At 44.6% G+C, this 17,097-nt stretch overlaps 1 protein-coding gene across 1 annotated transcript in view; it reads right to left on the reverse strand.

The window, feature by feature from the left end:
- TNS3 (tensin 3) overlaps window positions 1-16,759 on the reverse strand; it is a 395,327-nt gene extending 378,568 nt beyond the window's left edge. Inside the window, exon 1 of the mRNA XM_040353375.1 lies at window positions 16,456-16,759. The gene's annotated coding sequence lies outside the window, so the exon portion shown is untranslated. The remainder of the gene's footprint in view (window positions 1-16,455) is intronic.
- Between the last annotated feature and the right edge of the window lie 338 nt (window positions 16,760-17,097).

The raw sequence follows: 17,097 nt of genomic DNA on the forward strand, positions 1-17,097 counted from the left end.
GGACATTTAAAAGCAAAATGGAAGGATGAGGTAAGTGAAGGAGGACTGCACTAAGGTAAAGGAAGCTATTTAGGGGGATTTTTTTTTTAATTTACAACCCCTTTAAGAATATTTTGTTCTGGTATTATACAAGAAAAAAATGTCATGTTACTTTGAATAATTTTGCATGAACTGTCGTGATCAGCTCTCAAAAACTGTGTACGAATGATGAACATATTGCTTCAAAAAGGGTATTTTTGGTTTGATTTTCTCATGGTGTGTACCAGGCTTTACTTTTGAGAAGGTTTTCCATATGAGGAGATTGAGATTCCAGATGTAAAAGAGTGACTCATCCAATTTGTATACTAGAAAAAAAGCATATAGATGTGTGTAGTTCAAAGTTAATCATTGGAGTCTGCTATAGACCACTCAACGTTAATGAGGAGGTGGAGACTCAGCTCCTTGCACAGATGGAAAGGGCTGGGACTGTGATAATGGGCATTTTAACTACCCGGAAATTGACTGGAGTAACGGCACTGCTGCATCAGTTAAAAAGGCAAAAATGTTATGGCCCAGTTTTTAGCGACGTCATCGCTCTGAATAGGAGATCGCATGCCGGCTGGCTCTCCATTGTCCCACACAAATGTTTTTTTACTTTTTAAACTGTAAATTGCCATTTTGTTTTTTAAATCTATTTTACCAAACGATACACACTATGTGATTCTTTCTCCATTTTGGGTACCCACGCTGAGTTCCGTGGCCATTGGGTTTATTGAGTTTATTCCATCTGATCGCCTGCTTTCCCTGCCATTGGAGTTCGCTACCTACTGGGATTATGACCAATACTTTTGGCTCGGTACAGCTTACCTCTGGTAAGCATATAACTTTATAGGTGGTGGTGCACATGTGTGATTGGTGACACATTGTGGTTTTCTGCCATTTCTGTACACAAGATTTCCATTCGCTCACTGGTTGCCGCACAGTGGAATTCACTATAGGACCGTCATATCGATCCATCAGTGATTGGACATTTTTTGTTATTTTATTCCAGGTTTAATACATGGATTTATGCACTTTTATCAATATTTTCTACTTTTTTCTGTTTGACATCACACTGTTATATTAATTTGTCAGATTTGTCACTTATGGTATATTCACTTTATCATATTTGTATTTTTATTTGTTGCGCAGCTCTATTTCTCCCTCCAGTTTATTGAGGCCCAAACTAGGAATGATGCTCTGTTGGACCTGGTAATCTCAAAACCATGCAGAGCTTATTACTAATGTTCATATAAAAAAAAGGAACATCTGGGTAGCAGTGACCATAACATGATTTAATTTTATGTTAGCTGTAAGCAAAAAACACTTAAGTTTAAGAGAGCAAATGTTTCCAAGGATGAGGGCTGCTCTCCAGAACTCACACAGGGAGGGAATATTGGCATCAAAGGACACAGAACAGAAATGGGAATTCTTCAAAAAGACAGTTTGTGAACTCACTGCAAAGTATATTCCCATGGCCAATAAGTTTGTGGTTCACGTCCAAAGTAAAAAAAAAAGCTATAAAAAAAAAAAAAAGAACTTTTCAAAATATAAAAATGAAGGAACACTATTGTCATTTAAATGTTACAAGGAGTAAAAAACAGAATCTGTAAAAAGAAAATCAAGGACGCAAAGATTCAAAACAAAAAACCCCAAAAAATTCTTCAAATATATTAATAGTAAAAAGGTGAAGTCTGAGCATGTAGGTCCTATACAAAATAATGTAATGGGTGACTGGGGACAAAGAAAAGGCAAATGTATTAAATACATTCTTCAGTTCTGTGTATACAATGGAGCATGGGCGAGCTCATGTCCATAATGGGGGTGGTTTTGGAACTTCTGACCCATGTATTATGGTTAGCCCTTCACTTCTGAGACCTACTAAGTGCTTCCGAATTTAGCTGTACATTATTGTAACATGACTATTGTGTCTTTGATTTTATCAACTACCAATTGTATGCATTATATACTTTTTGTAATAAACTTGTACTACTTTTTATATACATTTTCCTACTTCATTTCCTGGTATCTAACCTTGGCCCATAAAATTCCTGGGGCACCCCCTCCTCCTCTTTTTTTGCATTTTGTGATACTTGTACAAATATGGTCTTCATGGAAGAGTCATCAGAAGAAAACCTCTTCTACGTCCTCACCACAAAAATCAGCATTTGAACTTTGCAAATGAACATATAGACAAGCCTGATGCATTTTGCAAACAAGTTCTGTGGACCGATGAGGTTAAAATATAACTTTTTGGCCGGAATGAGCAAAGGTACGTTTGAAGAAGAAAGGGCACAGAATTTAATGAAAAGAACCTCTATCAAACTGTTAAGCATGGGGGTGGATCAATCATGCATTGGGGTTGTATTGCAGCCAGTGGCACAGGGAATATTTCACAAGTAGAATCCAAAAATTTTCGATAGTAACTTGATGTCATCTGTGAAAAAGCTGAAATTAAAGAGGATGGCTTCTACAAATGGATAATGATCCTAAACACACCTCAAAATCTACGGGGGATTACATCAAGAGGCGTAAACTGAAGGTTTTGCCATGGCCTTCACAATCTCCTGACCTCAACATAATTGAAAATCTATGGATAGACCATAAAAGAGCAGTGCGTGACAGACAGCCCAGAAATCTCAAAGAACTGGAAGACTTTTGTAAGGAAGAATGGGCAAAGATACCTCAAACAAGAATTGAAAGACTCTTGGCTGGCTACAAAAAGCGTTTACAAGCTGTGATACTTGCCAAAGGGGGCAATACAAGATATTAACTCTGCAGGGTGCCCAAACTTTTGCAGACGCCATTTTTTTGTTTTCTGTCATTTTGAAAGTGTAAATTTTTGACATATTATAAGAATGTTTAATCTGTAATTTGATGCCTTTTGGAGACTTTTCCATCTTTCTTTGGCTTCGTTATGCACATTAATACAAATTTTTACCTGGGGTGCCCAAACTTTCGATCCCCACTGTATATAGTTTATTTCAATCATTGATTTATATCCACCCTGTATTGAATGTACACGGAGCCGTGTATGCGCAGCTCAGCATGCATTCCCAGCACATTCCTGCTGTGCCTGAAACACTGACCTTCATGCTCATGTGCAAGATGACATCCTTCCATCCCCGGCCAATCAAGAGACCAAAACCTGACACGGGGGGGGGGGGGGGGGGGAGACAACAGCGTCTAGCGAGGGATGCAACTGCCACACTATTGGAAGGTGAAGGCGAGTATATTGGGGGAGTTTAGTTCCACGTTAAATGAACTTAAATGACACCCGGTATGTACCTCTTACAACGGTTTCATTGTTGCCTGCACCTTTCTGTTCCGTGGACTACTGCAATATTAAACCCAAAAGCAAACACTATATTGCAGCCTACCAATTCTAAAAATGTGATGGCTGCATTTGTTGTCTTTTTTTAGGCTTTCTTTCTAATTGTTATCTGGTGATCTAGCCAGCTAGTCTGTTATTCAAAATCACAAGCTCTCCAGCAAAATGTGCTTACACAAACCATTTACTGCTGGCAGGAAGTTTATAAAAAAATATTCAGATTAATGTAAAAAAAACTTTTATCAGAAAAGGGGAGGCACTCTAATACAGGAGGTGTGATCATCAAGTGAAAACAGAGGGGAAAAAGACCAAAAAAAAAAAACCACAACAAATGCTGTCACCACATCTAATGATTGGTAAGCTGCCTTATATTACATTTGTAGTTTTGGATATATTACTGCTTCAATTTTGCATGGGTGGCACAATATATAGCCAACAGATAAACAAGCAAAGATTTCCTATTTAAGATTATGGAGATTTATGCCTAGTAAAATTAAAATAGCCATAAATTATCTTTCCCTTTGTATGTTAACTGAATTCTTACCTTCTAAGGTGTGCTAAACCTACGGTCTTACCTTCTCATGTGTACTGAATGAGTGATCTTGCCTGTCAGCATGCTCTTTGGGCAAAGCGGGTTTTAGCTTTGTCATGCACATTCTTCCAGTGTTATTATTTCCTTGTTTTTACCCATTCTCCATTACAAATGGCTTGTACATATGGTCTACATTATGTGATAATCAGCAAAATCAATCATTTCCTTCAAGAGGTTTTTGCCAGTGCTCCCTCAAGTAAGCCATTTTAGGAGTGAAGGGCTATAGTGTCAGTACTCCTGCAGACCAAGCTTGTTTTCACACTGGCAGCATAGCAAGTCATAAAAAGGCTCTCTGAGAACGTGTTATGGAGCAAAATGTACAACTAAATGCAGTTTTTTTTCATAGACAGTGCAGAGGGACTGAAACACCCATCAAGTTTTTATTGTAGTGTGTGCCCCCATTACGTAGATTCGCCCTCTCTATTTGTCATGCTTACGGTTATCACCAAAAATGAAAGGTGATCTGGGTTGTTAAGGTAAAAAAAAAAAAAAAGGAGCAGAAGTAGTACTGCACTTCAAGCTAGGGTTCGAGGAGGGTTTTAACTTGTCAGTTGTGGGGTTTTTTTTCCCCATTGGGGAGATTTTCCTTCAATTTCTGTCCCATTGCCAAAACAGGAAGCGAGAGAATTCCTGGTTTTCACCAGAACCACATTGAGGGATTTGCTCTTTGTTACTGTTATGGGACAACCAAAGATTAAGGGGTTGTAAAGGTAAAAAATGTTTTCCCTAAATAGCTTCCTTTACCTTAGTGCAATCCTCCTTCACTTACCCCCTCTCTTCCATTTTGCTTTTAAATGTCCTTATTTCTTCTGAGAAATCCTCACTTCCTGTTTTTCTGCCTGTAACTCCACACAGTAATGCAAGGCTTTCTCCCTGGTGTGGAGAAAGCATCTTGAGGGGGCGAGCAGGAGTGCCAGGACACTCTCTACTTTGCAGATAAAGGAGCTGTGTGTTAGTGGGCATCCTGACCAGGGCCGATCCTGGGCGGGTGCGTGGGGTGCCCTGCACCCGGGCGCCCAGAGGAGGGGGCGCCAAAGTGTCAGAGTGCTTCCCTCCCCCTCTCCTAGATCTGTGGCAAAGCGTCGCTATGGGGAGGCCGCATCGGTGCAGTCCGCTAGTAAACACGCGCACTGTAGGGGTGGCGCCAGGAGCCGCGGCCGCCAGCTTACATTTTTCTCTGGTCGCTTCACTCCGAGCGAGTCACTCCTCTGTCTCGGAGCGGAGGAAGTCGCGGACTACAGCTCCCAGAAGCCACAGCGGCGGCCGTCACGTCACTGAAGTCAGCTAGCTAGTAACGCGACGGCCGTCGCCGTGGATTACAGTGACAGGATGGCCGCCGCCGTGGCTTCTGTTGCCAGTTTTGAGTACTGTGTGAGTGCCGCTGTTGAAGATTGCGTTGGATCCTGATGGGAGAGTGACTCATGTGGGGACAGTCTCACGTCCTCGTACCTATGAATCACGGAGAATCTCTGACTAGCCTTAATCCATCTATGTTTTTGTTACCTCCTCCCCCTTACAATAACTTTATAAACTAAGATGAAAAATAGCATGATCCTTGGCTTAATTTAGCATGAAAGTTCCAGATTTTTGGATACATCCAAGAGGTGCTGGTAGTTCAGTGCTTGCTAATACAAAGAAAGGGGGGGGGGGGGGGACAGTCTTTTGAAGTGCTTACTGGCGCTGGTGAGGCGGGTTACACGCAGCCAGGACTACCCTCCAGTGGGTATCCAGGAACATCACTCCAAGGTCAAACCAACAGAGGGAGTGACAGACTAACTGGGAGTTGTAGTCCGCGGTTGTGTGCTGAGGCTCCCGGTGGGTGGAGTGAGAAAAGCGCAGCAAGCATCAAGGAAGGAGAGGAAAGAAAAGTTGTGCTACAGCTCCGGGTTTGGATTCTTATGCTGCAGGGCCTGCCTGGGCACGCTGCCGGCTGCAATCAGTGCATGTAATAGAAAATTTACCCCAGCACAGGAGAATTGCCAAGCCCCCCCCCCCAGAAATGGAGGAGGCCATGCAACTTTCAAGGAGGAGGACCTGTCCTGAGGCGAGAGACCCTGACCCCCACATGATCATCCTATTTATTTAACCCCCTGCTGGGAGCTGGTCATGACCTGTGGGTCCTGCTGGAAGCTAGCCATGGTGGCTTACAGGCCAGCAGGACCCACGGGTCATGACCAGCTCCCAACAGGACCCACAGGTCTGCAGCCAGCCCCCTGCAGGACCCACAGATCTGCGGCCACCTCTCAGCAGGACCCACATGCTGTAGGTCCTGCTGGGAACTGTCTGCGGACCTGTGGGTCCTGCTGGCCGCTGACCTGTGGGTCCTGCTGGCCGCACCAGGTGACACCAACCCTAGCGATGACACTGCGCGTCTCGCACAAGCTTTGGTCTGAAATTCCTGGCGGCACTGTGAAATAGACGGAACACTGATCCAATGCAGTAAAATTGAATCAGTGTGACGTGTATCATAGAAGCCGCAAGCTGGTCTAGGAGGCGGGACTTTTGTTATAGTGGCTGCCCGGGGAGACTCAAATCCAAGCTCTGTGACAGCAGGAGATCATCGCTGCTCTGTGTGATCCAGGAGCACTGACAGGCTGCAATTGGTGTGCACTGTTGAGCTGGATTTGGTGGGAACTGGTAGGTTGCATTTGATGGGCGCTGATGGGGCTGCAATTGGTGGGCACTGGTAGGCTGCATTTGATGAATTGATTTCTTGTATCATTTCCACAGTCTCTGACCATCTCCTGTACCATGTTTTCAGTCTCTGACCATCTCTTGTATCATGCCTGCAATCTGACCATCTCTTGTATCATGCCTGCAGTCTGTGACCATCTCCTGTATTATGTCTGGGGGCTCTTTCTACCAGACCTCCTAATAGAAGCCCCCTCTCTGTGTCTATCAGAGAGAACCCCCCCAGGTTCCATTAGTGTACTCTCTTCCTGTAATTTGTTTATTGTTAAGAGATCACTGGAGGATCCCAGGATAATAAAGACTCCTTAACCACTTCCTTACTGGGCACTTAAACCCCCTTCCTGCCCAGAGGACTTTTTGCGATTCGGCACTGCGTCGCTTTAACTGACAATTGCGCGGTCGTGTGACGTGGCTCCCAAACAAAATTGACGTCCTTTTTTTCCCACAAATAGAGCTTTCTTTTGGTGGTATTTGATCACCTCTGCGGTTTTTATTTTTTGCGCTATAAACAAAAATAGAGCGACAATTTTGAAAAAAATTAAATAAAATTTTTACTTGTTGCTGTAATAAATAGCTAATTTTTTTTTTAAAAAAACATTTTTTATCCTCAGTCTAGGCCAATACGTATTCTACATATTTTTAGTAAAAAAAAAAAAAAAAAAAAAAAAAAAAATCGCAATAAGCGACTGGTTTGCGCAAAAGTTATAGCGCCTACAAAATAAGGGACAGAATTATTATTTTTTATTATTTTATTTTGTTTTACTAGAAATGGCGGCGATCTGCGATTTTTATTGCGACTGCGATATTATGGCAGACACATCGGACACTTTTTACACATTTTTGGCACCATTCACATTTATACTGCAATCAGTGCTATAAATATGCACTAATTAGTGTATAAATGTGACTGGCATTGAAGGGGTTAACACTAGGGGGTGAGGAAGGGGTTAAATGTGTACCCCAATTAGTGTTCTAACTGTGGGGGAAGGGGGGTGACTGGGGGGGTGACCGATCTGTGTCCGCCATCGCACCGCTGTCTGTGAGAGCCGGGAATGAGAGATGATCTCATATGTAAACATATGAGATCATCTCTCATTGGCCGCACAGATCGCCTAGCAAACGGCCACTCCGATTGGCCGTTCACGGCGATCTGTGATTGGCTGTGTCCAAGGGACACGGCCAGCACAGCAGTTCCCCGCTGCGCACTCGGGAGCGCGCGCGGGGAACGTGGAAAGGGGCGGACGTCAATTGACGGTGCCCCAGAGATGTAGAACCACCCTACGGCCGTCAATAGTCGTACGGCCGTCGGGAAGTGGTTAAGGGAGAATCTCTGTGTCTGAGTCGTTGCCATAGAAACATTTGTAACGGGGAGGAGTTAGTAAGATGACCACGCCCATGTGGGGGCGCCAGAAATATTTCTGCACCCAGGCGTCGGTGACCCTAGGATCGGCCCTGATCCTGACCCTCCTGCTCGCCCCCTCAAGAGGCTTTCTCCACACCAGGGAGAAAGCCTTGCATTACTGTGTGGAGTTACAGACAGAAGAACAGGAAGTGAGGATTTCTCAGAAGAAAAAAGGACATTTAAAAGCAAAATTGAAGGATTAGGTAAGTGAAGGAGGATTGCACTAAGGTAAAGGAAGCTATTTAGGGAAAATATTTTTTACCATTACAACCCCTTTAATCTTGGGTTGTCCCATAACAGTAACAAAGAGCAAATCCCTCTATGTGGACACCGGTTTGGGTGAAAACCAGGAATTCTCTCACTTCCTGTTTTGGCAATAGGACAGAAATTGAAGGAAAATCTCCCCAATGGGGGAAAAAACCACAACTGACAAGAGTTATAACCCTCCTCGAACCCTAGCTCGAAGTGCAGTACTACTTCTGCACATTTCCCTGAACCTGTAAGAAGCCAATGAATGAAGCTGGGTGCAGGGACAACCTCTAGGATGCATGAGTAGTAGTTACCGGTACATCATCAGTTGCCTCCCAAAGGTCGCCAAAGCTTGGACAATAGGGTAAATGTGCCATAACGTGCAGGCAGGCGATGCATACAGTACATACACATTATGGCAACAGTCCTGAGGACTGCAGTGAATTTAGCTCCACTTTAAAGCGGGTGTAAACACCCATTTATGATTTATACCTATAGGTAAGCCTATAATAAGGTTTACCTATAGGTACTGTAAGACCCTTTTCACACTGAAGACTGCACCGCGGTAATGGTAAAGCAACGCTCGATTTAGCGGGGATTTACCGGCGGGATCGAGGCACTTTTAACCCCAAAGAAGGGAAAAGTGCCGCTGCTGAAGCATTTTGGCAGCGCTGCCCACTGATTTCAATGGCAGGGGCGGTATACACACCACTCCCGCACCACCCCAAAGGCGCTGCTTGCAGGACTTTTTTTCCCCATCCTGCAAGCGCCATGCCCCAGAGTAAAAACACTTGGATAGCCGAAGCCTGCGAACCCATAAAGAAGACCGGGTGAAGATGGAAGTGCCTTCAGCGGAGACAGCGCACCACTGGAGCGCTTTGTTTTCAGGCAAGTCTGTCATAATGTGCTATATGCGATGCAAACTGACCAGGTCTGATTCTTTTTTTTTTTTATTTATATAATATATATATATATATATATATATATATATATATATACACACACACACACACACACACACACACACACACACACACACACACACACACACACACACAGGTGGTTCTCAAAAAATTAGCATATTGTGATAAAGTTAATTATTTTCTGTAATGTACTGATAAACATTAGACTTTCATATATTTTAGATTCATTACACACAACTGAAGTAGTTCAAGCCTTTTTATTGTTTTAATATTGATGATTTTGGCATACAGCTCATGAAAACCCAAAATTCCTATCTCAAAAAATTAGCATATTTCATCCGACCAATAAAAGAAAAGTGTTTTTAATAAAAAAAAAAGTCAACCTTCAAATAATTATGTTCAGTTATGTACTCAATACTTGGTCAGGAATCCTTTTGCAGAAATGACTGCTTCAATGCGGCGTGGCATGGAGGCAATCAGCCTGTGGCACTGCTGAGGTGTTATGGAGGCCCAGGATGCTTCGGTAGCGGCCTTATGCTCATCCAGAGTGTTGGGTCTTGCGTCTCTCAACTTTCTCTTCCCAATATCCCACAGATTCTCTATGGGGTTCAGGTCAGGAGAGTTGGCAGGCCAATTGAGCACAGTAATACCATGGTCAGTAAACCATTTACCAGTGGTTTTGGCACTGTGAGCAGGTGCCAGGTCGTGCTGAAAAATGAAATCTTCATCTCCATAAAGCTTTTCAGCAGATGGAAGCATGAAGTGCTCCAAAATCTCCTGATAGCTAGCTGCATTCACCCTGCCCTTGATAAAACACAGTGGACCAACACCAGCAGCTGACATGGCACCCCAGACCATCACTGACTGTGGGTACGTGACACTGGACTTTAGGCATTTTGGCATTTCCCTCTCCCCAGTCTTCCTCCAGACTCTGGCACCTTGATTACCGAATGACATGCAAAATTTGCTTTCATCCGAAAAAAGTACTTTGGATCACTGAGCAACAGTCCAGTGTTGCTTCTCTGTAGCCCAGGCGCTTCTGCCGCTGTTTCAGGTTCAAAAGTGGCTTGACCTGGGGAATGCGGCACCTGTAGCCCATTTCCTGCACATGCCTGTACACGGTGGCTCTGGATGTTTCTACTCCAGACTCAGTCCACTGCTTTCGCAGGTCCCCCAAGGTCTGGAATCGGTCCTTCTCCACAATCTTCCTCAGGGTCCGGTCACCTCTTCTCGTTGTGCAGCGTTTTCTGCCACACTTTTTCCTTCCCACAGACTTCCCACTGAGGTGCCTTGATACAGCACTCTGGGAACAGCCTATTCGTTCAGAAATTTCTTTCTGTGTCTTACCCTCTTGCTTGAGGGTGTCAATGATGGCCTTCTGGACAGCAGTCAGGTCGGCAGTCTTACCCATGATTGCAGTTTGGAGTAATGAACCAGGCTGGGAGTTTTTAAAAGCCTCAGGAATCTTTTGCAGGTGTTTAGAGTTAAAGGAACACTAAAGGTTCGTTTTTTATTAGATCAATTGATTGCTGTAAGCAAGAGCATTTAAATATCACTTGCCTCGTTTTTCCTTTTGACCTCCAAAATACAGTAATCCAGGTTTGAAAATGCCATTTCCTGTCTCTCCTCTTCTTGCTTTCCACCAGCACCTGAGCCGTTTTGCATGGTGGAAAGCAGAATGTGCTCACCCCCTCCCTATGACTACAGCCCTGCGTGAAGATGCTCTCTTATCCCTCACAGGCATGGAGGCTAAGCCTAATGGGAACTGTAGTTCCCATTAGGCCGTGATGTAGCAAGAATGAATGCGCACCGCAAACCAGGAAGTCAGTGAGAATAACGATTCAGGAGTGCTGGAGGTGAATAAAACGGCTCGATTTCAACAGGTATCAAACTAGTTACAATGCAAAACATTACTTTTTACTTTATCAGCTACTGTCAGACTTTAATTTAAGAGGAAAACATTTTTGTCTTTACAACCCCTTTAATTAGTTGATTCAGATGATTAGGTTAAGAGCTTGTTTAGAGAACCTTTTCATGATATGCTAATTTTTTGAGATAGGAATTTTGGGTTTTCATGAGCTGTATGCCAAAATCATCAATATTAAATCAATAAAAAGGCTTGAACTACTTCAGTTGTGTGTAATGAATCTAAAATATATGAAAGTCTAATGTCTATCAGTACATTACAGAAAATAATGAACTTTATCACAATATGCTATTTTTTTGAGAACCACCTGTATATATATATATATGATGCAGTTTACTACCGCTTTAATGTTAATGGATGTCAAACAAAGTGAGTGAAAATCCCTTCCTGGCCACAGACAAATATATTTTTTGAAAAACATGCAAGGATAAGAACCACTCACTGGCCCTGTCAAGATTTTATTGCCATCTTCTCCACAAGAGAAAAATCCCCCTACTTTCTGGCTAGAAAAACCAGTGTCAAACAGAACAGAAAGTGAGGGGGAATCTCCTCTACGGTGAGACAGACAACATTTAACACCTGACAGAAGATCTCATCTGCTGGGACAAAGGCAACCTATAGGGTGCATGCACATGGAATTTTAACATGCCTAGCGCAACTTTCAAGCATTTTCCTGGCCCCCTGGAGAGCGACACATGCTGCGTACAGCCCGCTATACAAGTAATTGTTTGTACGCGGTCACACTCTTGCAAACACCAATGTAAAGAAGCATCCCTTGTATCGTATTGAACAAATGAAGAAAGGGCGATGCAAAAGGGCATGGAAAGCCAAGGCACCAGCTGAAATCAATCAGTAATTAGAAAGCAATCCTGCCCCTTGTCAGTGAAAATTAATATCAACTAACGGTTCAGTCTCATCGGATGGCCTATAAAAAAAAAAAAAAAAAAAAAAAAAGGGGGTGTCTCAATACCAATGTGTCAATGCAAGAAGCATCTTATGATGGGTAAAAGCAATAAGCTCTTTCAAGACCTTCACAAGCTTGTTGTTGCAAAACATACTGATGGCATTGGTTACAGAAGGATTTCTGAACTTCTGAATGTTACAGTGAGCACTGTTGGAGCCATAATCCGGAAGTGGAAGAAACACCATTTCACTAGTAACTCAGCCAGGACCAGGTGCTCCTTGCAAGATTTCTGACAGAGGAGTGAAAAGATTTATCAGAAGAGTTGCCAAAGACCACTTGTGGGGGAGCTATAGAAAGACTTACAATTAGCTGGTACAAATGTTTCAAAGAAAACAATACGTAATGCCCTCAACCGCCATGGCCTGTAAGCACGTTCACCACGCAAGATTGCTGAAGAAAAAGCATGTTAAAACACACACACAAAAAAAAAAAAAAAAAAAAAAAAAAAGACAGTGCTGTCCCCGTAAACTCATTTACAACAATTGCAGTCTATATGAAAAGTTCTCGTCCTAGATGCTGCAGATCTCATAAATCCACTGAGTGACGAACATAAATCTGAAAAAATACAAAGGGAGAGAGAGCGCAAAAGCTACCCTAGTGCAACACTGTTTTTATTGTAAATTAGCAATTAAAAATACGAGGATTGCACTCACAGACATGTGATGTGTAGTCACATATACAGCTCGATTCACTCCTCCTCTCCTGGTCTATGTAGATAGATTGGCTCACAAGACAGCGGTGTTAGATGGAGATGTTTGTTTATAAGCTAGGAGTCTGCTTCCTCATGTGCTGTTCAACGCTTGCACGGACCAGCCGGCTCAGCGTGACGTCACTTGTGGCCTGGAGGGGGAGTCGAGGTCAGTGCGCTGTCTCCTCTAACACACAGTTACTATAACATGTTTCGGAGGCATGGCCTCCTTCTTCAGGTCTAAAGCTATGCAGCTGTGTATGGTAGCCAATCAGGTTCTAACTTCAGCTTGTTCAATTAGGCTTTGACACTAAAAATTGTGGAAACGGATTGCTGCACCAGAAACCAGTCTAGGAGTTTTGTACCTGGGGGGGGGGGGGGGTAAGCCTGATGGGAAAGACATTAGTTCCCCATTAGGTCTGCTCCCCTTGTAATTGACAGCAGATAAACGAGTGGATACCAAGACCATTAGGCATCCTGCTATCCATCACAAGGGGAGCAAACCCAATCGGACACTAACTGCCACTGACAACACCAGTGACATTAAATACAGTGATAATAATATACATTGTCACTGTACCAACGCTGGCGGGGAAGAGATTAACGGTTAACTGTTAGCAGGGGTAGACAACCTTAAAGAGGTGGAGATCTACCTGAACAACATGGGTGAAAGCAAAGATCAACGGGCAGTGTCACCTCCTCACACCTGATTCAATCCTCTAATTGCCATATTACTGTCTCGCAATCACATGCAGTGCACGGTAATCAGGTGGTGAGAAGGCACATCAGTCAGAAATCAGCCCTACACTATTATGTCCAGTGTATTGCTTCTTACTGTCTCTTTCCTGCTGCTGGCACCTGGAGACCGCTAGCTGGAATAAGAGATGAGTGTAGTTGGTATCACTCTGCATGGGTCAGGAGCCAACACTACAGAGGGGGCATCAGCGTATGTGGCTTTTGCTCCCTACTAGCACCCAAATAAAGGGGTAAAAGCGTCCGCAAAGCGCTGCTGCCGATGCGCTTTGGTGGCACTACCCATTGATTTCAATGAGCATGGGAGCGGTTTATTCACCGCTGCAAAAGAAGCTGCTTGCAGGACTTTGCCGCCCTGCCAGCACAGCGCCCCAGTGTGAAAGCATTTGGGCTTTCACACTAGGATTGCAGATGAGGTTTTTTTCTGGCACTATTTTTAGCGCTAAAGCGCATGAAAAACGCCTCCAGTGTGAAAACGGGTCTAAAAGACGGATCTGGAAGCCCAGACCGGTAGATCGTGATCTACAGGTTGCCGACCCCGATCTAGGGCAATCAAGAAGTTAAATGTGTGCCTAACAATGTGCAATGTGTGCTGCTTTTATTACTAGATCTCAAAGTTTCTCGCCCCTGCATTGCAGTTTTCGACAACTCTTATTAAAAATATCTTCTTCCCCGCTTCTGACTGCATCTTCTCCCACATCTTCCTCCGGGCTTCTCCTGTCTTCTTTGTCCAGTGTTCCTTCTCTGCTGCTGACCCTCCCAAATCCATACTAGACCCAAGGGCCTGGTATGGACCTGGGGAGCCCACTGACAGCTGATGACTCATTGGTTGTCAAGGACATGGCGGCCGGCTTCCTGACCCCTCCTTAGCAACCAGCTATATACAGTGTAAAAAAAAAACAAAAAGGAAAAAAAACAAAAACGCGCAAATCGCTGCAAAATCTGCTATAAAAACGTGTGTCCAAATACACGGCAAGCACTGCAGAAACGCTCAAAAGCAACATGTATAGATATGAATCGAGACTTACAACAGCTAATCAATGACATGTGAATGCATTAAAAGTATATGAATACCCTCACTTGTAAAATGAACCCAGTTTAACACAGAAAACCAAAACATTTGTGCATAGATACAAAAGAACAAAAACAAAACCTTTTCCTCCTTTTTTTTTTTTTTTTTTATACACCATCTTTGTTCTCAGGTGCATACGAAGCTCAGAGAGCTGGGGGAGGAGAAACCGCAATACACTGATCTTTCCAGTAAAAGGCTGTGCGGGGGGATACTTTTCCATGCAAGTACATGTTACAGCAGGTACACATCAGGAATATACAATTTGGGGTTTACATATTCTTAAAAGCTGAACTCCAGGAATGGATGTTATTCCTTAGATCTTGGAAAAGTAGAACATGCTGCATTTTTTCTGCACAGAACTGTACTGGAACATGGCAAAATGGATCAAAAACGCATTACAGCAGAAAAATAAAAACAGACCCAGGAAAGTTTGGGGAAAAAAAGAACACACTGAAAAAGCTTCAATAAAGCACTGGAACCATCAAAAATGTGCATACAGAAACGCATATAGAGAGCGTGCTTATGTTGTGGCTTGGGTCACACTGTGTGGGCTGGGTGCGAAAATTGCATCTGTTCCCACAGCCAAATCCTCCTGCTTTTAGGAGATATGTGGGGTGCCATTAATTCACACATCCAAGTCCGCAGCGTGTTTGCGGGTACCACAGGGAAATCGCATGCGACTTCCCCACGGCCGCGTTTTTGAAGAGGTGCGTGCATGGGCTGCCATGCCAGCGCAAATGCGGGGCACACAACCCGCACTAGTGTGAACTGAGCCTCAGTGCGACAAACGCACACCAGTGTTAAAGGGGTCTTAGTTACACTTATCCAGCTCGGATGGAGGCAACGCTGATACCACAGCGATGGCCGCAGGGGGTTGCCCATACCACAGCGATGGCCGCAGGGGGTTGCCCATACCACAGCGATGGCCGCAGGGGGTTGCCCATACCACAGCGATGGCCGCAGGGGGTTGCCCATACCACAGCGATGGCCGCAGGGGGTTGCCCATACCACAGCGATGGCCGCAGGGGGCTGCCGATACCACAGCGATGGCCGCAGGGGGCTGCCGATACAACAGCGATGGCCGCAGGGGGCTGCCGATACTACAGCGATGGCCGCAGGGGGTTGCCGACACTACAGCGATGGCCGCAGGGGGTTGCCGATACTACAGCGATGGCCGCAGGGGGTTGCCGATACTACAGCGATGGCCGCAGGGGGCTGCCGATACTACGCCGATCGCCGCAGTAGTCGCCGATACTATACTGATTGCTGCAGTAATTGCTGATCCTACAACGATTCCTGCTCTCTTCTAGATCCATGCCAAGTGGCTGACCAGCAGCACAGTGAACACAAGAGATCACTTGCCCTACATGGGTGCCATTCACAGAATGTCTTGTAATCCTAATGAATGCCAGGTGGTATTTGATGAGGTGGAGAAGCAGTGATGTCATGACCTCCTCTTCCAATCAGAAAATGGTTTGCAATCATAAAAAAATACAAGGCGTTCTGTGAATGAGATCCTGAGATCACTGCACAGGATCTGACAGACAGCAGTGATCAGTGACTACAGAAGTGATTCTCTGCTTCCACATATGTATCTTTCCAAGCTGGAACAGTGTAACTATACAATCCATACCCTGAGGCCAGCTTTCAATGAAACATAGAAACTACAAAGTTTGGTCTCCAGAACAGATAATGAGGCCGGCTGCTCCTCACCCCCTAGTACTATGAAGGGTAGTCATAGAAGTGGACTTTAACCTGCTTGTTCCATGTTTACTTCCCCATCCAATCCCTCAGCCCGGAGGTTAGAGTGGAGCGTTCCTTGAAGGGAATGCGGCCACAACGTACCTGAATAGGTCTGCTGGAGGCGGGGCTCTGTGCGATCAATCAGTTCAGGAGGGAGCTGGGAAATCCACCACCGAGCTGAGGGAACTTCGCACTCTGTACATTTGTAGGCGAGGGGTGAGAGGAGCGGAGGGCAATGTCTTCTCTTCCCCCCTCCACTATCACTCCGCACGGGGAACTTTCCAAAACACTAACGTGACAGTCAGCAAAAGTAGTTGGAGAGTCCTCCCCCCTCCACCTCAGTGCTCTGAGCAGGCGCCTCCGACACAAGGCACCACCCCATCCTGTGTGAGGCCGGCCACACCGCTCCTTCCCCTCCCACCTCTATTGTCTCCTCTCAGGACTCTGTGTACTCCAGGGGGAGAGCACCAATGGAGGGGGCTGGGATGCCTGGGCTTCACGGATTACCTGTTTATGTGTCGAGAATTCCTCACCTTTCTACCACCAACATTGTACTTTTATTGAGTCTTACCAAAACATCCTATGGCTAAGGTATCAATGGAGAAAGGTAGAAAGTTCTACACCTAGGATTAAAAGAGAAGTACGTATGGCCAAAGCTTTTGTGGTCTCACTTCTCTTGTGGGTCACACGAGTACACTTATGCTGGTCATAAACTATACGAAAAATCGTCCGAACCCATTTTCG

Source organism: Rana temporaria, chromosome 5, assembly GCF_905171775.1.
Source record: "Rana temporaria chromosome 5, aRanTem1.1, whole genome shotgun sequence".
Taxonomy (NCBI): Eukaryota; Metazoa; Chordata; class Amphibia; order Anura; family Ranidae; genus Rana; species Rana temporaria.